The 25,557-nt window shown below is 36.7% G+C and overlaps 1 protein-coding gene across 2 annotated transcripts in view; it reads right to left on the bottom strand.

Annotated features, from left to right (window-relative positions):
* The window catches only part of LOC105282171 (homeotic protein antennapedia), an 89,790-nt gene that overhangs the window by 52,439 nt on the left and 11,794 nt on the right, over positions 1-25,557 (bottom strand). The window contains exon 1 of one of the 2 annotated variants that reach the window (XM_026973128.1): positions 1,126-1,183. The exons of the other annotated variant lie outside the window; for it this stretch is intronic. The gene's annotated coding sequence lies outside the window, so the exon portion shown is untranslated. Of the gene's footprint in view, positions 1-1,125; positions 1,184-25,557 lie in introns of those variants that run through there. 2 annotated transcript variants of the gene reach the window in all.

The following is a 25,557-nucleotide window of genomic DNA, read 5'->3' as shown; positions in this document are numbered from 1 at the left end:
AGACTAACACACTGGTTCAGTGAACTTAAACTAACGGATGATTCACTGTTCCTCGTTACTCAAGCAGCTTTTTACTTTAATCATATTAATGAAGCATTTAATCTCGCAGCGTGTTTTACAAGCCGCCAGGTGTGTGGCCTATCCTGATTCCCCGTTGTTGACGAGAATTTCTCAGCACTGTCTTTTCGGCTCCTTTCTAAACTTTATTTTAATTTTCTTCTTTGTCTTTTCTCTTTATCTACTTTTCAGTTTTCTTCGTTTTTTCTTCAGTTTTGCTTTTCTATTTTTATTTTCTTACATATAATAAATGTTTTTTGTTTAGACGTATTTATATTTTTACGATGAAATATTATTATACGTTATATATTAGTCGTGTGTCCTGAAGCCTATAGTTAATATAACGATATTATGTAATACGATGATTCTGTCTTTTATTGTCTTTGTCTTTGATTTTTTCTTTTTTTAAATCAATTTTAATTTTAATTTTTTTAAGTAACTATTACTTTACTGATGGCGTTGATGACTTATAGCAACAAACTTACGAACAAGTTTGGATCTTTTTATAACGCTGATTATATTTATTGCAAGATAAACAATAAGGCAGTTCTTACACAATAAGAAAAGAAAACGGCAAAAAGTTATAGTAATATACTATGTCTATATATATGTATACTATAATATATACTATAATATCTCCTCTCCTCAGTCCTATTGCCCTTGACAGGGCGTGGTGACTTCTCTTTTTCGTATATATGTGTTGCGCACACAGATTATGCACATATATACTATAATATATACTATAATAAATTATAGTAAAATATGTGACCATTAGTCTTCATACATTCATTATTTTACTGAGGATGATCTAACGTATAGACCGAAACGTTTGTAATTCACGATTGATGTATCTTCAATCTTAAATAATAAGCACTTACATCCAGCTTCGCTCTTGCATCAGTTTATTTTCATATTTACATTTTCGCTGAGCTTGGTTTTTTGTATTCATTATTTAATTTATGAAAAACATGAGATTTGGCAATGTTATTAGAAGTTTGCAAAAGCATGCATTATTTTCAAGTAAATGCATTTTTTAAATTAAAGTATTATAATAGAAAAATTGCTTACATTACACCAGAGTAGATAGATGCTCCATAAGACTTCATTTCAACTGTCGTCACTTACCTGGAAAAATAAATTATATACTGTTATATATATATATATATATATATATGTGTGAAAATTATATATACATATATTATTTTATTATACAGAAGGAAAAAATTATCGTATATATGATTATATGATTATACGTATATGTGCATATGTGTGTAACTTCTTATATTCCTAGGTGTACATATCCTGCTCATATGCGATATGAGCTTATCTCATTCGTTTTCTTTTACACACATTATGCACAATTAACAGTCGCACATGTGTCAAAATTAGATGTTAGTAGCAATTAAATATCAATATATTATTTAAACAATTATATATATAAAATGTTTTATTTATTTTATAAATATTATACAAGCAATATATAGCATAAAGCGATATAAAATGAAGCATGTATAAGCTAAAAAAATTTGTTAAAGGTTGTAACTTCTTAAAAGACGTTACATCTTCAATTTTTCTATGTACTATATTATATTAACATTGTAAACATTTATTAACACCTGATGTACAACTTAAGAAATACGAATAAAATCTGAAGTTGGGAATAATCAAACTTGTGATATGGACAATCAAATGATCACGAAATCATTTACCGGCCGAATCAAGATGTTCATCCAATGCGCGCGCGATAAGGTCACATTTCTTGCACAACGATGGTGTCGGTATTCGGAGCACCGTCCAGCATCTTTAAATTCTCATTGGTTGATACTCAGCATCCACGCGCACACTTATAGGTCTCGCCCGACACGTGGTTATCATCCACCACTTTACTGATTTCAAACGTTCACGAAATACATGGATAACGCGCACAATAACACACTATTTGAAATCTCGAATTTGTTTAGATTTTAATTACGTACACAAATCCAATCACAAATCTTTTGTTGATTTACTTGATGTAACTTTACCAATAATTATGGGTAACACGTATTTATGACGCGCGATTGAAATTATCGCAGAATAATTTTACGGAGAAAATGGATGTAAAAGGCAGAGAAGGTGAAGAGGAAAAAAAAGGAGCAGCACAAGACTGTGAGTGGAGACACCACATAAACCTTCTCGCCCGCAAGCCGCCACATAAATATAATAGAGAAGGTAAGGCCTCGTGATGGTCGGCCGGCATTGCCCGCCGAACCGTCACGGACTCAGCATGTCCTGCAGGAAGGGGGAATTCACGCGGGTAGGGTGAGATGGGTGGACGTGTCAGAGGCAAAGTGGTGGTTGCGCGGGGTCGGCGGGGCATCAGTGGCCGACTCCTCTCTCTACGCTGCGCAATACACGACGGCGTGGAACACGGGGAAACGGCACAAATGATCGATGGGATTCTGCGCCGTTGCGAGCATGGCATGGGTACACCCCCCCACTACTCACTACTCACACAGAAAGGCAGTGGGAATCCCCCTCTCGGACATTGACGAGTGCGCCACGCCGTCTGGTGGGCACGATGCACATGGATCTCTATAAGGAGTTTTACGCAACAGTTCATAGATGGCGGGCTGCGCATTTAGGCCAACAGCGCCATCCTACAATGAACTGGTGAACATGTTCGATAAAACTCGATCTCATTGGGAAGCCGATAATTCAGACAGAAAAGGATGCTAATGTTCATTCAGTATTACCTGTCATAATTTAAATTTAACTTACTTTTTATTATTAATTATGTAAACAATTGTATGATAAATATACTTTAAAAAGTAAAATAAATAAGCAATTTAAATGAATTAAATAAATTCTATTGATCAATTAAAATAAAATGTATTTTAAAACACTTTGTAAAATTATAACATTCTATATCTAATTAGGTTTTGTGAAGCTTAATCAATACATATTGATTTATAAATATTGAAGTGTTTATATAATGAGAGTGCACTTCTTATTTGTTGATGCGTATCACAGTCCTCAAGTTAATTGTCGCATTATTAAATCATTCACGATCGGCTGCCGTAGATGCGTGGAGTAATGCAGTTACCTCCTGACTAGACGATTTGTTGAAACCTCAAGGTGAAATTTAGGTACGCGACGCCTCATGCGCACGTGCCCATAAACTGAGGACGCGTGAAGCATTCATGAAATGCAACTATTGGACCACCCATATGCTAAAGCTCCTTTTACACACCCACTAACGTATTGTTTCCACACTCATCGATAAAAATAGTTAAAGAAAAGAATATAAGTCATATTAAAAAAAAGTATATGCTATCTATACAAAATAAGTAATTATATTATTTAAAAAATTTGAGTTTGATATTGTATATTTTAAAATACTGTGTGTATAATATATATATATTATTATTTTTAGAATATAGTATCACGTGTAAAGTATTTTGCGCGTGAAAATCATTAGGAATATATAAAATACTATTTTAATCATAAAATATCTACGATGATATGCAATATTAAAAATAAAGAGTCACACAATCGTGGCGTTCTGAGGAGCATAATCGTCACATAATTAGCGCACTTGGTTTCGCAGCGGGTATCACGCCTCCAAGGGTATTGTACTTTATATCAGTATAAAGTAGCGCGAAGCACGGTAAAGCAATTGATCAATATAGCGCCAACAATCCCTTACAGCTACCCCTCCGCAGCTTCCAAGCTCCGTCTGCCCCTTCCTCCACTTTCTTTCGTCCAAGTCCCAACGGCGCGGAGAGAACGCACCCCCATAACAAGTTTCTTACTCATCTTTTTCGTTCAATAACTCTCCATCCAAGATGGCCACCGCGGTCGTCCCTCATTGGCTGGGGGAAGGGTCGCAGGGGTCTGTACGGGGTTTGGGTGGTTGACCCGTGGTGGTGCGGTGCGAGACGCAGGAGGGGTTGGAAGCAGTGACGCTATCTATCTTCCGTTGCCTTGGCTCGGCGTAACATAAGGCAAGATAAATTGCGGGATCTCCCGGGTTCTTGAACCTTTCTGGCAAATTGCATAAGAATATCCACCCTCCACCCCACAGGCTGCCTCCTCTCTGCTCCTCCCCCTGACTGCCCCCACGGCTCCAATGGAATTGGAATTAACTCGAATAAATCACCTCAGCGGCTCTGTACTGGTACGCAAGAGCTTCCTTCGTGTTTCCGCTTCGCGAAGTTAAAATTTCATTTAATACAATACAATATTGCAGTCATTTAATTTTTTAAAAATCTTTTTTGAGCAAGTTAATAAAATATAAATATTGTTAATTAATGGTAATGAAAAGGATTTGAATAATATTTCACTATAATATAAGAAATCTTTTCTTTTCGTGTAAAGAAACTTCCTAAACTAAGATTATGTTAATTGTATTAAGGATATTAAATTCTCAGTATTATCAAATGCAGAAAATATAGCGCATATGAAATTAATAAAGGCATCGCATAATTTGAAAATTGTATAATAAATGATTAAGGTATTAATTATTGGTGTTTGAGAAGTCGTAAAGTAATGTCGACATCTATGTAGAAACGAATGAAACAATGTGAAATACATTTACACTTATTGTTAGCATTATACGTACATATTTTATTAATTTAAAATTAGACATTTTCAAATCGAACATTAGCTTTGTATTGTACATCATAGATTAGAACTATAGATGTAAAGATTAAACATATATAAAGATTAAACATAAGATAAAAAATGCCCGCAATAATAAATAAGTCGTATTCGCAATAATAACAACATTATATTTATTAATAATAAATAATTCTGTATATTTTAGCGACTGGTTTTATCACAAAATTCTTCTAATGTATGAAAGCTTATATAATATGAATTGTACATATACACACACATATCATGTGACCGATTGGTCAGAAGAACGCATCTGTTACACAAAATTGAAGTAATCTGATTTGTATATATTTTTATTAATTTATTAAATTTATTTTCTGCATATATTATAGATGTGTAATTTATATTTTGTCAATAAAAAATATATATTAAACAAAAAAGATAAAATTATAAAATATTACTTTTATAAATTTTTATAAAGTAATTTTATAAAAAACATATTGATAGAAGATGTCAGACACGAGCGAACGAATAAACCAAATCTATCTTTTCAGTCAATGTCCTAATACAGTTTATCTCGGGCTATCATCTACTTCATTTGTCACAATTACGGGCTCGTAACCCTTCTGCGCGCATGCTTGTTACGATATCTCGATCGCATGCCATCAGCATGACAGTTCCCCTCTTATTCAACCAGAGAACTGAAGAGGGGAAGTGGCTGGTTATCACTGCCGGCTGGCTGGCTAGCTCTCCGTATCGCTTTCCGTGCATTGCGGCAGGTCAGTAAATCCGAAACCGAGCTTTACGATTTGTTTACTCCGTACTGGGTTATGGGACCCGGTTATATAGCCGTAGGTATGCGCGGGCTATGTGATCGCGGCCATAAACGCGTCTGTTATGCGCTCGTAAACCGTGAGAGCCCCACTCAACGTTCGGCGCTGTAGCGGCGTTTTCCCTTCTGCTGTGCAGCCTCGTAAAACGCTTGTTTTACGATTGCTGTCTATCGTTGACGATGCCACCGTTAGCGTAGTGAAAGTATTCAGCATGTTATCTGAGTTCGTTATTTTATCTCGTTTTCCGATCCTTTCCCTTTCTATTCTTGTGCTCAATTGAGTGCCAAGGTCACTGACATACATGCAATCGACCTTGAAGATGAACAAGGTCACTAAGTTAGATTTTCTCGACTGTTCGATAACTCAGAAATTTGTGTATATCAAGATTCAATTTATCAAACACTAGATTCTCCTCCTTGTACTTCTATCATTAACAATATAATTATTGCACGTTAATACTTTTCATGCAAATAAAGATACGCCTTAACAATAGAATTATTGTACATATCATTACTTAGTTATTGCTGACAGTTCTTATTAATATATCAACACCTATTAATTCATTTCCTACATCGTGTACAAATATGCATATCACATTGCGAAGTAATGGTTTCGGGTCACGATTAGCGCGCCTCTAGCGGCCAACGTTTTATCGACAAATGCTCTATCGACGATGACGCCACGCTTCTACGTCACGGGGTTGACGTCATCAGTAGTATAGAGAAAGAACAACGACTGGTAGACGTGACGTAACTGGATCTAGAGAGAAAGAGAGAGAGAGAGAGAGAAAGAGACGATCGCGCCAGCCATGCTGTTGTAGGTAGGGGAAGGAAGAAAAGGGAGCCATTATAGAAGGGGCGCGACTAGGCTGAATCCTCCCCACCAACCTGGTCGGCCCACCGAGGAAACAGCTGTCAGCTGCGTGGAGTTGCGGACCCGCAACTCTCACCCACCAACCCTCCTACATTCTATTCTATGTATATGTGTGCGTTGGTACATGTGTCTTGTGTCCCAACCTAAACTCATCCAGGCACAGAATCAGCCGGGCTGCCACCCACCCCTGATGTTAAAATATTCCGGTGGGCGACCGAGCGAGTGCGCGCGGGACGGGAATAGCCCAAGAGAATTATGGCCGCCTCCGAGAATCAAATAACTCTTTAATCCGCGAGCGCGTGTACGTTGCTCATACTCCTTTCTACCGTACGCCGTTTGTTTCGCTTCCGCTCTCTTGCGCGCATTGTAATTTTCCCATCGTTGTCGTTGATATGATTATCTGCAATCAGTGACGCGCCTCAACACCTATTTATGTCAAGTTATTGACTTAAAAGCTTTTTACGAGTTACGTAAAGTATTTTGTGTTTCACTCAAGTGTTTCGTACGTCTACGATGAAAACTAAAATATACATATGTAAGAATAATAAACTCGTGTATATATATGTGTATATGAAATGGCTATACATCAGTCGCGTGTGCGCGTGCGCGCGTGTGTCTGTGTGTCTGTGTGTGAAAGAGAGAGTAAAATAAAATATTTATTAAAATGTAAAAAATATATTACAGAGTTCAGTTGATAATGTTCCACGTGTTAAATATTGCATCAATTTAACTCACATTGTGACGGAATAAATTATTGACATAAATGAAATATAAAAATTATAATTTTGAATATAAATATTTTTTAATTATATAACGGTAAATATTGACGTATGTATATTTTATTTTAGTAGTGAAAAGAAGAGAAACAAATATGACTAAATTCACAGAATTATTAGGATTAATAAACTTTACGATATAAGTAATCGAATAGTGATGCGAAACATACGAAATTTTTTTCATTTATACGGAAATAATGAGATGCTATATCCTCATAGCGTGTATGTAGATAGATTAAATATCAAGCAATCGTTTACGTGTAAGAGCACACGCAGTCGCAAGGGGCGCCAGAAAGATATATCGTTTCGCTAATTTGTTCTTCGTGAGCAAATCCATTATTAGGCGGCACACGAACTTTTACGACTAATTATAAGTACTGTGTATACGCTTGAGCGATCATTACGAGAACTTGTATCAAACATGCTCCTACATGTTTAAGAAAATTGTATTGTTGCGCCAGCAAACGATTTAAATTTGTTATAAAGAGAAGATATATCTTTTTCTGCGAGTGTTTTTCAGACATATAGAAGGATTCTCGAAATTATTACATACTTTTTTGGGTACATATTAATATAGTTTAAATTATTTTCATCTAAAGATATAAAAATGTAAAATAAAAATTTATATATAAAATTGATATATGTCAAGCTGTTTTATACTGTTAGGTATAAGTATGTGTTTAGTTTGATTCATCGCTATGATTCATAGATGCAATCTGGATTACTTTATTACTGATCTAATATAAAAACGTACTACGTGTTGTAAAAGAGACTTTCGAATTTCTTTCGGAGCACTCGGAGACGCTCTGAAGACTCATCTCGGAGACGGTGTAAGATATATGTATTGGAAAATAGTAATAGCGAAAGTGCCACTTAGATTTTATTATACCAATAAAAAACATACAATGGTGAGATGTTCACCATTTCCTTTCATTGTTGTAGGTCGAGGACGTTTCAGCAAGCAGAAAAAAAGTTTCAAAAAGAACATTTCCTGTCGATAGCTGTGATCTTTTTCGGACCCAGTTTAAACGGAAACAGACCACAATTTGAAACTATAAAACCATCAAATTCGCGTCGGACCTTTCTCTTTGTATTAGGTTTACCTAAAAACTCCGAGTTGCCTCTACAACCCGGATTGGCGCCGACAACGTTACGAAACGACGTTTTGAAGAATTTTATTTTATGTTTTTGGAAGATTGTCTATCCTGCTATAAAATTGATATATGACAAGCTGTCTTATACTGTTATAAGTATGTGTTTAATTTGATTTATCGCTATGAGTCATAGACGCAATATCTTACAATCCGGATTACGTACAAAGGAACTTTTTACACCCGAAAATTCCGATTTTAATGACACTTGTGCATAAATGTAGGCTAGGTAAATAGATGAATTTAGAAATTTTCTGTTGCAGCTAAAAATCGGTTTGAAGGGGTGAAACCATCCTTCAAAGATACAGAGGCTTTCAATTTTTTTCAATATATCTCATAAACCAAATAAAATATCAAAAAATATTTTATACAAAAGTTTTGTAGAAAAAATAGCTCTATTTAACAACTATTTTTCATTTTATTTACAATAAATAATTGAAACCCTCCACCTCGATTCGAACATAAAAAGCACTCTCGCATCAGACAAAAAGCATTAAAACAAACCCCAAAGGAAATTTAACGAAAACTCGGAGAAGAATCTTTCCTCGAACTCGAAAGAGAGAAACGTTGATCGAATCGATTAATTAATGTGGATGTGTAAGGACTATTGCAAACCAAAGGAGCTCAGCCTTGATGATGCGGACTGCAATGTCTGCGAAACATCGGCACCAAGCTGTCATGGAACGCGGTATCTATCCGGAAGCCATCAGTACTGACGTAAGTAATAGCCGTGAAAGCCTTAAAGTCAGCATCAAAAATAAAGTAATAAAATTGTTTCTTAATATTTTTCGATAATATTTTATCCAATATAAAATATTTTATATCAGTCTTAAAAGTTTTATTTTAAAGTCTTAAAAGACTCTGTGTTCATATGTATCATGCTATTAGCCAAAATATTTATTATTAACTAGTTTTAATATCGAATATATATCCCTAAAGATCAAATAAATACAGTTGCACAAATCTCGCTTTGGTCAGTTTCGGAAAAAAATCGTTCTTATGACCAGTAGTCTTTTCAAGGTTGGGCAACTATGTAATCATAAGTAGATGTGGACAACTGTCGGTCATCTGCCCAGCCATAAATCGACGGCTGATGGTTTTTGTTCAATACCTTCGATACCGGACAAAAAAAAGGTGAAGAAAAAGAAGGTATCAGGGCAAAAAACTTCCACAGCTTGTTATAAGCGGTCTCTGGTTAGGTGGATGCCAAACCATAGGATGACGTGGGATCTAAAGGGGGATGGGCTTGAAGAAGGGAACCAGAAGGAACAATGCCTAAAGTTACCAGGAAGAATGCGGTCCGTCGGGCTACGAAAACGCACAGACTCAACTCATTTCGTTCGTCTCTTCGTGGAGGACCATCGATATTTTTGCATCTCTTTTCTAGTAGAGAGATGTACGAGAGAATTTGTGCTACTTAACATTGCATTATACAACGATTCACCAGTTAAAAACATAATTTAATTTCACGAAATTCGAGTTTCGGAAAAATTCTTAAATAATTGTATTAGATAATTATAAACAGAATACATTTTAAATAATCATAAATTATATTACAAATACGAGCATTATTAATTTAAATATTATAAATAATAATAGAACTATCTTCCTTTCATAGAAATATGTTAGAAAAGTAATCGCATTGTAAGCCGGCATTACCGATTTCAAAAATTAGTACTAGGTTTTTTACACGAGACGCATTTTCGAGCTGAATTTTTCATCCAACTATACTTTTCCTGGCAAACGAATATTTATCGCGTTATGACTTCCTAGCTGTAAAAAGAAGTTGCATTTTTCTTTCGATTTTTCGCGCGTCTTTCTTATAACGCAACTTCAGTGTGATGCTTGGCCCCACCCCTTCCTTGTCGCCGAGAAAGTTTCCGCCGGTTGCGCAGCCGGCGCCTATGAGCACTCGGAGATAGGAAAAAGCGAGCTGGGTGGCTGTAAGACGGAGGAGGAGATGGCGGAGGTACGCGAATAATAAAAATCGGCCTCATAACTCACACCATGTGCCTCAGCGTGGGGTGGAAGAAAGGCAAAAGGGAATGGGAGGTTGCCTGAGCTTCTTATCTCAACACTGGGGTGACATTAGAGCTACTACAGCGATTCTCTCTATACTGCTCTTTAAGGCGTGCCATCTAACTTCATTCACTGCTCTTGCCGGCGTTATCAAGTACAAATAGAAGAAGGATTGCGCACAGATTTATATAACAGACACAGACAATGTGTACAATAAGGAATTATGGGACCTTAATTCAACGCAAAAATATAGTCATTAAGTTAAATGGCGCATTGAAACTATGCATTGTTTATGTAAATATCCAATAACAAAAGTAAGTTTCAAAATTCGCGCGACAGACAATCAATAAGCAACTACAATTCGCAGAGCATCCGTTTATGCTGCATAACGGATTCTGTCGTTGGCTCACGTGATAAAGTGCACTGTGTCAACCGCTAATCGCTAATGGTCCGAAAGACTGGCGGACCGTCATAAACAACGTTGATATAATGTATTCATATGCTTCCTCACACCTTCAGTTATCGCCGATCTTCTCTTCGCAATCACGAAAAAAATAATGAACGATACTAATATGAATGGGGAGAATATGATACACTTTTTTCGTTTAACACAGATCATTCAAAGTGCATTATTCAAAATGAATTGTTCGCGAAGATTTGTAATAGAAAAGCGGAAGGTTTGAAATAAACTCCTCTGGTAAACCGTACACGCGATAATGCATACTCGTCCGTCACTGCCGGCAAACGTGCACAAGCGCGTATTTCTAACGCGCTTGTACAGAGTGGAGATGAGTGAGCTGGCGGCGCGCGGTGGCGTAGATGCAGGAGGGGTAGAGAGATACAGACAGGGGATGAGACTCGCGCGGAGAGTTATGACGCCGCACAATTAGCAGTTCGTGTGAGAGAGATCGATAGCCGCCGAGAACATACATCAACGATGTAAACTCAGGACGCGTATCGTCTCTACGTGTACATCCGCGGATCGCGCATCACAGTATGCGTGACTATACGTGTAACATTGCATTTCAGAGCATTTCGCTATTTTCGTCGATTTAACCCCGGAGGCCGCAGTACAGCACCGCGTCGCTCTGTCGGGAAATAATGCGTTTTCGTTTTAGTTTAAATTGCAGCCGACGGCAGCGCCGCACGAAAATTGGCGTTTGTTTAGCATGCGTCTGCCTACGCCAGACGAGAGCCAACGCCGTAGTGTTTTGTCAATAGCGGGAGATTTAGTTTTGGATAACGCTTCGTGTGCGCACTTCGACGCGACGCTAGCGCTGCGACGGGGCCGCGAATGGTTGCACCGATTCGTCATGTTATCGCTACTTCCGTTTATGCTTCATTAATTTTAATTAATTTCGATGTCGTTTATTACCGCTGCTCGCGCCGAGCATGATTAATTAAAATCGGGGCATTATCAATGTTTTTAATTAATCCATTGTAAATTGACTTTGTAAATTATGTTTGAGATTCACGAGCCGTTACCGAGGTTTCAAGTTACTATTCTCGCTATTCAACCGTAAAGAAATCGATATTTTTTCTTTGTGTCATGTGTGTCGCGCGTTAAGCCGCGACAGTAATAATTACTCTTAGGAGATTAAATTGCATAATTGTAGCTAACTTACACCTTTCAGCAAAGAATATAATTGCTATTGTCGTCCGCTATTTACCGTTTATAGCTATTTGCTGATATTGTTGCACGACACTTTGATTTATTAATCGTATACAACTGATTATTAACATTTCTAGATCATAAATGGTATCCACAGGATAAATTTGCAACCTGCTTTATTTTCACAAACCTGCTTACGCTAGTAAAAGCATGATTCGCAGAACACGGGTGTAATAATTCACATTATTACCGGTGTATTATCCGTTATCCGACATTATCTATCGCAGTAATAATTTACAAGAAATAAAGATAAACGGTTGCCGAATTACCTGCAGTTTTTCCGACTGACCAGGAAACCCTCCATGCTAGCGTGTAATCGTGTAATTAAAAAACGAAGATCTCGTCCACAGCCATTGTCATCAATCAGAGTAATTCACTTTCGCGCCACTTCAAGACGAAGTCATCTCCCGAGCACCATGGACGGAACTGTACGGCAGTATTTCTCGAGGGGCGCGTGCCACCGCGCTAAGTTACGAGGCGTTTATGAGCCATAAGCGATTCTACGGGCTAGATAGAGTTACTTAGAGGAGTTATTTCACTACTTTCAAGATGGAGAGAGTGGGACGGGCTAAGTTTGATGCGTCTCACGGCACCTCCGCACCGGATAGATCAGAAGGACCGCCTGCAACTGTCTGATTTACTATGGTGGACCGAGCGTTCCTAGGGGTCCGCTCTACCCTGCCTGTGGTACGACAGGATTTTGTGACGGGGGTAAAAGGGGGACGGGCTAGGGCAGAGGGATAGGAGTGATTGTGAGGTGGGGCTTGTGTGAAGAGCGGCTTTGGGAGTTTCCTACTTTAGCATGTCAATGGATACGTGTCCGTTTTCCTCGTCTTATTGTCGTTCCTTACCTAATTATGGAGGAAAACGACAAAGGCCTTAATGAAGCATGTTAAACCGTATGTCAGTGTATGTCGTACATAATTTACGTTTACTACAAATAAGAAAAGATAAAAAATATTAGCATAATGTGTTATTTCCAAATTTTTGTGTCAGTAGTCAAATGTAGGCCTATATGCCTATTGTTTCTATATTTATATATATACTTATATTATAAGTCATATATTAATTATCACAAGTTGAAAAATAGATAAGACGGAATTGCGTATCGCGTGAATAAATCTTTTTTAAACGGTAAAATGCCCCGTTTGTGTAAGCGATTATCCCTTATTCAGGAAAATGCAACTTCTAAACAGAGTTTACGCTTGAACCATGAAACAACGACCGTACGCGCGCAATCGTAAATTCTTGTCTACATTTTCCCGGCATAGCTGCACTTCGCACTGCAATGCAATGCGTGAAACTTGAAGTGTAACATTCCTGCATTTATTTATGCTCAGCGTTTCTTGAATTTTTCCAGTTGTCATTTTTTAGCTTAGTCGAAATTATTTGCGAATGCTCACTGCATACTTAATTGGGGTCCTTATGAAATCTGATTTGTATTCGTTAGTTTCGTTACATTATAAGAATTTAATATTTATGCTTTATGATTTTATTTGGAAGCTAACTTTGAAGTCAAAATAGAAGATCTATTTAACGATTATTCACAAATTCGTAATCTCTATTGTATACTCTTATGCATGTGTTATGTTGCACCAATGGGATGATATTTTAACTATGTATAACCCGCCCTTTTTTTAGGTTAAGGTTTTTGGGTTGGGTTAAGTTGCATGGTGTCTACTGCCATGGCGTCTATATAACAATAGTTCCTGGGGTGCGACCCTACAGTTCACATAGGTATGCGAAGGGCGTGTGGCATAATTTCCTTTTTTATTTCTTTCGGTACTTTTTCACAGACCAGTAGATTCCTTTAGGAAAATTAATGGCATTTGTATGCTAGTGCTGTTTCCTTCATGGTGACATGATAAATGGGGACTTTTTCCGTGAAAAGGATGCAAATATATACGTGTATGAAAGGATTTTTTAAAAAGTGTCACGGGACATTAATTCGAAGGTTTAATTTGAATTATTTGAATGTCTAAACGCCTGAATCGCGTATTTGAATGTCTAATCGCCTGAAAATTCTAAACATAAATAACAAATATCTGTTGTTACATATTATTAAATATAATCGACAGAGATTGAATTCAAATAAAACTTCCAATATCAATCAAGCGGCAAATCCGAAATAATAAACAGTTATGACAGATGTTGTTATTTATTTGATGCTGAAATTTGTTATTGTATCCAATTTGTAAGCTATATAATTATACTTACACCGTATTATAAAATGTGTTAACGAAGATGGACACTATAGATTGTATATTAAATTTTACAGATTAATGGTATTTTAATTGCTGCTATCCTTACTCGCGTTTACATTGCTTTTGAGAGTTGCTGTCACTAATGTTCGCGGGGGAGTCGTGTGACGAAGAGGGGATGACAAACGACATCATCGGTTGGCACGGCGCTACAATGGCGAAATCCATAACTGTCATCACTTCTAAACTAGATCTGGGAGAATTCAGATTGCCTCTCCGTTTCGCGTCGACAGGATGGGAAATTCGTGAAACGTGCCGAGTGATTGAAATGTTGCCAATGATGGATCTTAGATTATGTACTTGATGATGAAACAAATCATTAAACTAGTTTTAACGTAATCGTTTTATAACTAGGTAACATGACTCCTACATCATAATTTATTTAATAATCCAATAATGCAAATTTTATTTTAATGGTATCTTTTGGAAAGAGTAAAAATTTTATTTTTTATAGAACTTAAAATTTGTTAATAATATATATATAATTAGTAGCTTTAATATTCGTTATTAAGACAAGTTTTCGCATAAGAAAATACAAATTAATTTCGAACTCTTTTAGTGGCAGCGTAAGAAGCAGATAAGAATTAGTTGGCTAAGAGGGTAATGGAACGCGACCGCTGTGCACTCGAAAGAGTGAGGAGGCTATAGCCAAATGCGACCGCAAGGCTACAACCGCAGTGTGGGAAGTGAAACGAGCCGAGTGGCGTGGCTTTTAATGGAGTGAGGGAAACAACATTAAGTTAAGAGCAAAGCAGGGTGTGAGAATTACACGGAAATAACTGTAGCTGCCATAGGAGCGATGTGAAGAGGGGTAGAATACAATTCATAAACCAGCAATTACCCTGTTGCCAGTCCACAAAACAGCATGCGATCTTCGAAGTATCATGCGGTTATGTATTTCTCGAGTAAAGCTGAAGATGCAAAACACCAAATCCTAATAATACTCCATTTTGCATTTAGTTTTACGACTGGAAACACCAGATTTATAATACCATGATATATATATCTCATGAAACATTCACATTCGTTACGCTGTGATTTTAAAATTTAAATACGGGAAACCACAAACACAAGTTGGTTTTATATTCACCAAAATCCTTTTAAAACTAAATTCCTTTTAAAAATATTTTCTTTGTTTCATGAAATCATGTTTACACTTATCAAAGCTGTTAGAGTTTTATCAACTTTCTTGGAATATCGAAAATTATATCTCGTTTATAGAAAACGCAAGTTGATAATGAACGGAACTCCTGAGATATTGACAGGACAACGGTTGGAAAATCCCCTATATATTACCCGGGGATGCAATTTATCGAATGATAAATTTGAGGGAGATAGGATCGCGCGGTTAGATTAAACGTCTATTCCTCCTCCTCTTCTGCTTTCGTTTCCACCATCCCCACAGACTCTCCAAAGTAGTGAAATTAAATATAGCGGTCGAATTGCAGTCCCAGTCTGCGGTGATATAAGTTTCTCTTCGTCTTCTACTTTTTCTTCTCCTTCCTCTTTTTCTTCTTCATATCAACGTAGAAGGATGCTTTTACTGTTTTATCTTCCGGTTACTATTTTTTTATCCTTATCTGTTATCGCAAACTTTCCCCTCTATTTTCAGTCTGATAAACACTTATCCCTTGCATTTGAAAACTAGTGCACTCCTTGGATTTACATAGATACCGGATTCTATAGCTTGTCAGCCATCACCGTGAAAGAGGGGCGCGCAAAACAAATTTGAATCTCAAAACATGGAGAGATTTCTATTAAATGAATTTAAAAACAAACTTGTATTTCATACAAGATGATTAATTGACATTTAGTATTCAAATGTATTAATAAAAAACATTTAATTAAATTTTTTATTAAGTAATATCAAAACACAATCAATCTGATATTATATTCGGAAAAAATATCACATAAATAAAAAGATTAGATCTTGATTTAACAAGATATATTAAATCATGTTGCAAGAGTAAATTGCTGGATAACAGATACAACACTTGACTAGAGATTTTCTTGAAATTTAGTGGCTCTAAATCTGGCAATTTTATGTTTTTTTGCAGAGATGTCGCGTTTCTTCACGAGCTGTGTGAAACTTCGGGAATCTGCGAAGGTGATGGGACAGATAAGGCTAATTCCGGGTATTTCGCACCCCACCGCGATACGTTGAAGCGCGGACCACTCTGCTCCGGCAGAGACAAACCCCTTGCTACAGCAGCCCCTATTGAGGGAGTAAAGGGCGGTGGCGGAGGGTGGACGAGTGTGCGGGTGAGTGGAGAGCAGGGCAGGAGCAGCAGCGTGCTGCCCGCACCAGGCGCCCCTTCGCATATTTCACCGGGAATTTACGAGCCTCGATACGACAGGGAAATTGCAAGAATGGCGGAGTAATCTATCTCTCCTTGCCTCTATGGGCTCTCTCTTCTTTTCCCAGGTTCCCTTTCCTGAGCGCCCTTCTTCTTGCACATGTGCGCAGATAGTAGACACTTATATGTGCACGACCCATACATGCTCACAAAAAGAAGAAGATACTGCTACTTTTTCCGTATAGATAAAAGGGATTTGTCCTTCCGCTTCAAGCCGCCGTTATCTCCTAATTGTGTTATTGAGATAAGAAAGCGATCTGTTAGCTGTCGTGTGGAATGATCAAAACAGCTGCGATCAGTGGTTTTCTTATTTGCGTGTTTTATAAAAATTGATAGATTGTTTCTATGAATTTATTTCTATGATGTACATTATTGATAAATTAATTAAGAGAGAAGATTACACAAATCATAAGGTAGTCGGAATGAGAGTGATTCAACCCTCTTATCGCGCAATAATTACACGGAAGATTGCCATGGCCATTCATCCGACCTGTTTTATCGTCATTTTCCATCCACGTCTTTCATCTTGCCGGAATGAATAACGGGCCGATAAACATGTGCAATTACTGGATGTGATTTATTCAGAATTCAGATTTATTTAGAAGCATTCGAATCATACTTAGAAAGGAAACAAGGGAAGGCAATAAACGACTCGTATACACTTGACTCGATAATGAGTGTGAAATACAAAGTACTGTTTTTAGTAACATTTTCAAACCAACCCTGCTCCCGTTGAACGTTCCCATTGAATAACAATAATCTAAACTAATTGAAACATAGAATTATATTGCAGAAATTTGCGTTTGCCCGTCCGTCCATATTTCGCAGTTATATCTAGCACGTTGTTTAAACTGCAAAAGAGTCACGACCGACATGTTGCTGGACACGATTATGTGTAATGTACCACGTTTCGTAGAGAAGAGGATACTCTCATGCTCAACGAGTAAGTACTGCGAGAGAGTGAGAGAAAAAGGGAGCGAGACGGGAGTAAGTGTAGAAGTACCATAGGTAACTGTACTTGCTGTACACGGATAGTACATATACACGGAGGAAGGGACACTGCCCCTCCCCCTTCTATGTCACGGGTCGGTGTGTGCATCTATATCCACATAACGTACTGTATCGTATCCGCGGCCGGCGGCCGGTTTAATTTAACACAGCAGCTGTAATCCCATCCATTACGCTCGCCGTAATATACGATCGCTCGAGATTCATAGTCCGTTTTTTCACTAATTAACAGACGGGACAAATCGCTCCACCGATCCGCGATCCTCCCTTCCCCGGCGCCACCCCCTCCGCCACCCACCCCCGGTCTCATGCACTCTTCATTCTCCTCTCGTCCACCGACAAACGCTTTGTTTCTTCACGCTCAAATTTACACACTGTTTCGCGTAGATTTGAGTATGTTTCATTCGCGCGGTTTTTACGCCCTGCCCGATCGTCAGTTATCGAATTTCTTGCTTTTCGCGCCATCGCGGTACCATGGAGCGCTTAGTAACAAAACATAATCGATGTAATCGATGATGTAGTTGAATCCAACGTAGAATCGTGACATACGTGTAACGTTTCTCGTCACTGAAATGTTTTTTATTCTACAACGGGTGTTAAACCGTAATTAAGGATGATAAATTGACCATTTCGTGTAAGCATCGCAATGACAAGTACAGCGTATCCGAAGTGCCTGGAGTAGTAATAATTCTTCCGTCGATATAGAAGGCGTAACAAGTATGTTATGCACCTGCGCAGAAAAACGTTTTCAGAGACGTAATTAACGCGCATTCGCATCAATAACTTTGATTGCTAAATCAAGTACTAAAATTAATTTGTACAGAATCGGCACATCATTTAATTGAGAAGAAATAACGGAAAGTTGCAGCATAAAGATAATCATTGATCACGTTTATAAAACTTAAAATACATTTAGAGTTTTTTTCTTAAAGTAAATTAAGTAAAATACATATAATATAAAATAAAATGTAAAATATAAATTATTATATTATGCTTTATTTGGATTGACCGGAAAGTCCATCAATGAAAAAACGGACTTTTCGGTCAAAACATTCTTGCTTAATGTGTATGATTTGTTTAATATATAAAATTGCATTTAGAATTAAATACAATAACCGATATATGATAGAGAAGAAAAATATCAAGACAAATAATGATGTGTCACGACAAGAGTGAAGGCTAAGCGGAGAAGATGGAAATGCGAGAAGCAGAGAGGAAGTGGAATGAGTTAAAAGAAGGAAGAGCTATGCCGTGGTAGTTCTCGGTATAACACGAGACTCTCTTTCTCTTTCTCTCTTGAATGTCGCGTCTGCGCAATCGTAGACAGGATGAGCGGATTTAATTGGATGGACGCCATCTCGCGATGATTAATTAACTAATTAATTTCACGTCGGATAAAAACGAAGAGATACCGCTTGTCGTCCTTTAATGATTCTGACGTGCAATAGCTGTCTCGATCGCGGTTTATAAAATTGAGCGAATAAAAGAAATACAAAGATGTGTTTACAAAGTCATATATAACTCCTACTGATAAATGTTAGTTCATACTGCAGCTTGGCAATAAATTTTAGTGTAAACGAGTCAACTCGTGTATATTTGATGTAAAACGTCCATGGACACTCCAAATATCTATGCCAAAGATACTTCATTTATCAACATCTGGCATGAAGTATCTCGAATATCCGTGCACAAAACCTAGTCACTGCTTATTTCTTGCAATTATCGCAGAATAATATAATTCACAAATATATATTATATTACAATATATTATATGTTATAATAATATATAATATATTGTTTCGTAGAAATAAATTCGTGTTAGACCATCAATAATGATAAGACAAAGAAGAACACCCTTCCAACACCAACACCAGGGATAGCGCAAAAAACGATGGCCGAGGTAGACCAGATTTGCATTCTATAAAACATATGCCTGTACCGCACGGAATAAGGAAGCTGCTTGCTCAGCACAGACGAGAATAAGTACGGGATGCTGGATTTTGAAAAACTCCAGAGACGTAAGAGTTGAGTGCGCTCACGAGAAGTGAACGTAAGATGAGAAAAACAAATCAGTACAAACAGAAAAACTTCAAACAAAATTAATGCGATGTAATACTGTATTTATAACTTCTAATTAAACATTAAATTATTCTTTAAAAATTTATATGCATTATAAAAGAGATGTTGCATATATCACATGTTTTAAACGAAGAAAAGTTTCAACATTTTACAGTCATTGCTTTCACAATAAATATAATTTAAATCATAGAATTAAATATCCTATGTGTTCAACACGATTTAATGAAGTCATGTGCATATGATCTTAACGCGAATCGCACATTTAAAACAGTCATAAAGAATGAGAATGCGGAGACATGAATATGTAATGGCGGGCCGGAACTTTGCGATGAAAAAGGTTTACATCGATAAACAGCAAATGAGGGCGCACGTATACTTAACTTGAGTTATAGGAGTCATTTTCAGATAGATGCTCGAATATTCTCGGCTACGTAAGCATCCTGGGGGAAGAAGGAGGCAACGAAAGGCAGATAGTCGAAAAAAGAAGGCGAGGAAAACGCCGTTGTGGGGAAACAAATCAACTCGTCTGTTGGCCCGTCTCGAGTTTTTAGTGGCGAGACTCCAAATATTTGCTTTGGTCGTTGGAGATTCGCGCTCAGGATATATATATATATATATATATATATATATGTATATCGGCAACCGCGAATCTAGTAGCGTAGGCAACCTCGCCCTCGACTTCGCCTACCGATCTTACGAGTCCGTACAGTTGAGCCAACAACCCACACCACCCGCCGTTAATATTGTTGCTTGTTCGAATGCAACCCCTTCATCCCCCCGTACTATCGCCACCCTCTGCTCTCCATTTGATACTTGGTCTAAGCTCGCGAAGCCACTGCCAAGAATAAGCTGAAAACTCGTTCATCATATCCATTATTATATGAATGCCATAATATCACTACATCGTTTCATCGTCACTGCGATTGCCTAGGTCCGCCTTGGTCCCGCCTTCTTTTCTTCATACGCCTCTATAGGCCTCTATAGGCTGTACTTCCGACTACTGTTCTTGTAACAATTTTGGTTTTGTTCTTTTCTTGTTTTCATCTTAAGAACTAGCAACCACAACATATGTGGCTACATACTTTGATTCTAATGTGATATATTTTCTATTTATTTCTCACTTTTCTATTCATTTGTTGCCTGTATGTCTAGATCGATACTTGCAAACTTCAAATATGATTGCGCATTTGGTGTTTCAAGACATTAGATACGCGTCATTTTCAATATCTTTTACCATATTTGCTATTCTAATTAGCTGAAATATGTAATGTTATGCTAATCTGAATTGATATTAATCTGGTGTGTTTTATTAATAAATTTGCGCAGCATACTTTCCTAGTAGCTGAGGCAAACAAAAATGAATTATTAATACATGTATGCGAACTTACGAAAATATATTCCTGATGATACAGAGCAATGTCTTACAATTAAATCATTATAATACAGCGGAGTGAATCGTAAGACTATCATTGATTCTAAATTTAATTTTAAAGGATTGTAATGCAATAGAGCTTTGTCGTCTAATTATTTTTTTCCTGTGTGATCTGTAAAATAATGATTTTATCTTTAATATAAATAGCTTTAGCATATCGCGATCACAGTAAAAAAAATTTCTGTACATTGTGTGTGTGTGTGTGTGTGAATTACGAAAAGAGCATAAAAATAAATAATTTCTTTAAATTTTATCTCATTAAAAAACTTTGTATACATATACACGTATATACATATAAAGTTTTTTAATGGGATAAAATATACTATCAGCATTCAATGATTATAGATATTATAGTGATAGTGATTATAGATTGTAGTAAGTATAGATTTTTTTATATACTAATAATTTTATATAGCGTAAATTAATCGAAATCACTGTGATAACTTCATTCAACATTCGATAATCATCTGCTTTATTACGTTTAATTTAAGACAAGTTCTCAGAAAGGCAGAGAAGAATAATGCCAGCAGCGAGAGAGAAAGCGAAACTTGGCATAGAAAGAGGAGGCAATAAGAATACAACGTGATATCTTCCCCCAGGGATATCTTGCAGGTTGACCGTATCGGTGTGCAGTTGAAACTTATCGCCTATAACGACACAAGACGATTTCATGCATATAAGTATGAGCAGAGAGAAAGGGATCAGTTGGATTTGTACCACCTGCACATAGGCAGTTCACGATATATTAGTGTAACGTCACACACTTTCCGTAAGGAAGAACTGCCTGCTCAAGCATTATCAATAAACGATGACCCACACACAATATTAAAAGAAATAAGTATGAAATGAATATGTTCTTTTGACAATGTTTTTCGCCTATGGATCGTTTGACGATGCATTCCATATCATCTGAAAGTGAGTCAGCGATGACTTTGCATTTATCCGAATCGCGCGACAATATACAATATTTATTAACGCTTGGTATTTTGACAGCTAATTCCAGAATGGACTGTTTGAATACTAAGCGTTTGTCTTTAACAAGTCAACTGATGAACGGGCCGTTCTGTGTCGAAATAGACTCGAAGTAGCAGGAACCGCATTCATTTTAGAAACAAAAAAGGACTATGTACTTGGAAATCTTCTTGTGGGTACATAACTTCTAATTATTTTAGCAACTGATATTTTTCTTTTTCTTATCTTAATTCTATCGATTTCGAAATTCAAACTAACATTTTCTATCACTAATATTAAAAATACATTTTCTTGTCGTAGTTTATAAAATTGCAAGTGTCTTATTTCTTATTTTTAATTCTTGTAATTCACAATTTTATGACCTTATACTGAACTGTTTCGACGTGCTAGTGACGTGTATCTCAATATGCACATAGTCCGCTAATAACGTTGATCCAAGTTAAGGAATGTGTAGATTTATACCGCAAGAAAGTCAAGGCAGTTATTCGGTTGTGGCAGCAATCAATCAATGTTGTCTGTCGGACGACAAAACAATGTTGCCTTCATAATTGGCAAAGATCCATCATTCGTAATTCATAATCTTCTTTCTCCGTGATGCGTCTTAAGTTCTCAATGGAGTTCATTTATGCAAATATTATATATTGCAGTTTTGCAACATGCTCCGAACGTATGCATTTCTTGTATTTGTTCTTATTAAAATGTTAATTATAACATTTTTGACATTTTCTTAGAAAACTTCGGCGGAACAAAAAGCTTGTATAAAACAAGAAGGGCTACGTGATAACGCGAATGTACTGACGGTGGAAGCGTGAGCGTGAAAGAGGGTGGGAGATTGGTAAGCCCCAAATCCTTGAGCTTAACTAATTCCCGCATGAGTTACGAGCAAACCGCGGCTAATTCCAAATAAATATTCGGAATACAGATTATGTTAATCGCAGTGGATGCAAATTAGATGATTAGGAAGAGATGTACGTATCCACGATATTGATACTAGACTGTCCTCTCGTTCTTGAAAACTTTGATAAGCATATTTATGTCTTACATATAATATTCATTTAATTCTATAATAATGTAAAATACTCTTATATATTTTCACTTTGGTGTATATTAAACGGTTTTTTATATAACTTGCTAATTATTTCTCGTGTCTCAGAAACTTGTGAGGAATGTTAGTTATTATGGAATCATAATTGGCTCTTATAAAGAGCTCTTTACAAGGAGATCTATGTTTGAATCTAGCATTGTAAACTTGACAGTGAATTATTGGTGGAGTCTGGTAGACACTGGTCGAGGATCTAAGTGGCAAGTAGACAAATAACTTGGGGGATCGTACTTACTTCCATGAAGCCAATACATACACGACACATGTAAATGCACATAGAATTTCTGATGTTTAATGTGTGTGTGTGTTTGTGTGTGTGTATATATATATATATATATATATATATATTAATGTGGGGTATCTACCTGTAGCCACAGTTTACCTCTGTGGTAAACTCTAGTAGTTACCTACGGCACAGTAACTCTAATGCACGGTAATGTTGATTTATATTTGCATTAGTTTCATTTCACTTCCTCTCATTTCTCTAATACGACAACCATCTTTATGTTGCGCGCGTTCAATATTTCATGAAATATATTATTTAAAAATATGATTATGTAAAATCGTAGTAATATAAACTTAAATATTTCTAAATATTGTATAAAACACAGCATGCACGCGCGCACGTACGTCCATATATTTCATAAATAAGAGAGCATGTTATATGCATAAATGCACATGTATAAGTTTATAATATGCATGCGAGTTATTGTGTAGCAAGTGCGGTTCCACTTTAGTGATACAAATGCGTCAGTTTCACGGTTCGTTGGACAAGACAACGAGTTTCATGTCCTGTTTATACATGAATCAACAACCTTTTTCATATTTGCATAACAGCGCTCGACTTGTGACACGCGTTGTCCTTAACGTAAAACAATAGACAGACTAAGATTATGCACAAAACTCTCCCGGAAAGATAAGATTTACTCACGGAAAAACGTAAAAATAGAGAACACACTCACAAATTAAAAAAAAAAATATTGAGTGAGAGAGAGAGAGAGAGAATGTTTGTTAAATTAATTTTTTAATTAATTTTACAATTCACATTGTTTTTTTTCATCCTTGAAAACAGTTAAATTTTTGCTTTATTTTGAATTATTTATTTATATTACGCAATATAAGATTGTTTTAAGTTATGTATCATGTGAATCTTAGCAGAGTCAGTGGCTCTCCGAAGGACGAAGAAGAATGAAGTAATCCTCGTTATGAAACCGGTACGCGTGTGCTCGCCGTTCCTACTCGTGCACAATCTCCGACGATACGTGAATGTTCCAGTGCGTAATTTCTAAATACGTGCTTATATAAATGGGCAAGACTATCATGTATATCTTGTACATAAGTCAACGTTGTTCATAAGAATGTAGCCAAGAGTACAAAAACATTGCGAAACGACCTATATAGAAAATTTTCTGAGATTTTTTATTGAACATCATCTTTCTCTCGTTGTTTGAAAACTTCAACATTATTGAGATTCATACAATAATATCTTTTATATAATCACACACAACCTTTAGAATATAAATAAAACGATACTATCATTTTGATGAAATTAAATCACATTAAATAATTAGAATTTGATATTACATCCGCGTTCCCAGTGTTATTAACGCAAACTTACACATAACAGTTGAGCATCACAGAATCAAAAACTAGTCGTGTGACCCGATACTGGTATTTTACGATATACAGGTAACTCTCCTACAACGCGGTAGATACGTTCGTAGAAAACGCCGCGTTGTAGGAAATTGCGTTATAGGAGACATTAATTTCATACAAAACTCGGGGTTCTAAATAAGAAAAAAATGTTACTGATTTTTAAGTCGATCCAAAATTTTTTGATCTGAAGCGAGATAAATTTTCTTTTAAAACAATCGGCGATTGGGACAAATCGATCGATCGCGCCGCGCGGTGAGGCGCATATGTGTATATTTTATAGCATGATTCGCCACAAAATATAAATTGCGTTATAGAAGTACTATTGTAGGATCAGAATTTCGGCATTTTCTGAATCGCGTTGTAGCGAAACCATGTTATAGAAGTACTGCGTTATAGGAGAATTTCCTCATTTTCTGATCCGCGTTGTAGGAAGGTTATCTATAACAAAAATGCAAAAATGCAAATTCAGTTATGACTGCTCTATCGCACAGCCGATTACATCCTAGCGGCGATTATTTACAACTATTAATAGACATAACCTCGATTTCTAAATCAATTTAAAGAAAACGGGAAGAGATGGACATCAGTTGCAGCCCTGTTGCATCGGCGCGTCGACGTCGCACGAATGACATACTTGGTGTGTACTGTATACATACATAAAGCGTACGGTATACAGGCACCGCAACTGCCGCCTATAGCGTCCGCGGCGC

The sequence above is a fragment of the Ooceraea biroi genome, chromosome 10 (genome assembly GCF_003672135.1).
Source record: "Ooceraea biroi isolate clonal line C1 chromosome 10, Obir_v5.4, whole genome shotgun sequence".
NCBI lineage: Eukaryota > Metazoa > Arthropoda > Insecta > Hymenoptera > Formicidae > Ooceraea > Ooceraea biroi.
Note: the sequence above shows the minus strand (reverse complement) of the source record. Positions and strands in the feature narration are given on the sequence as shown.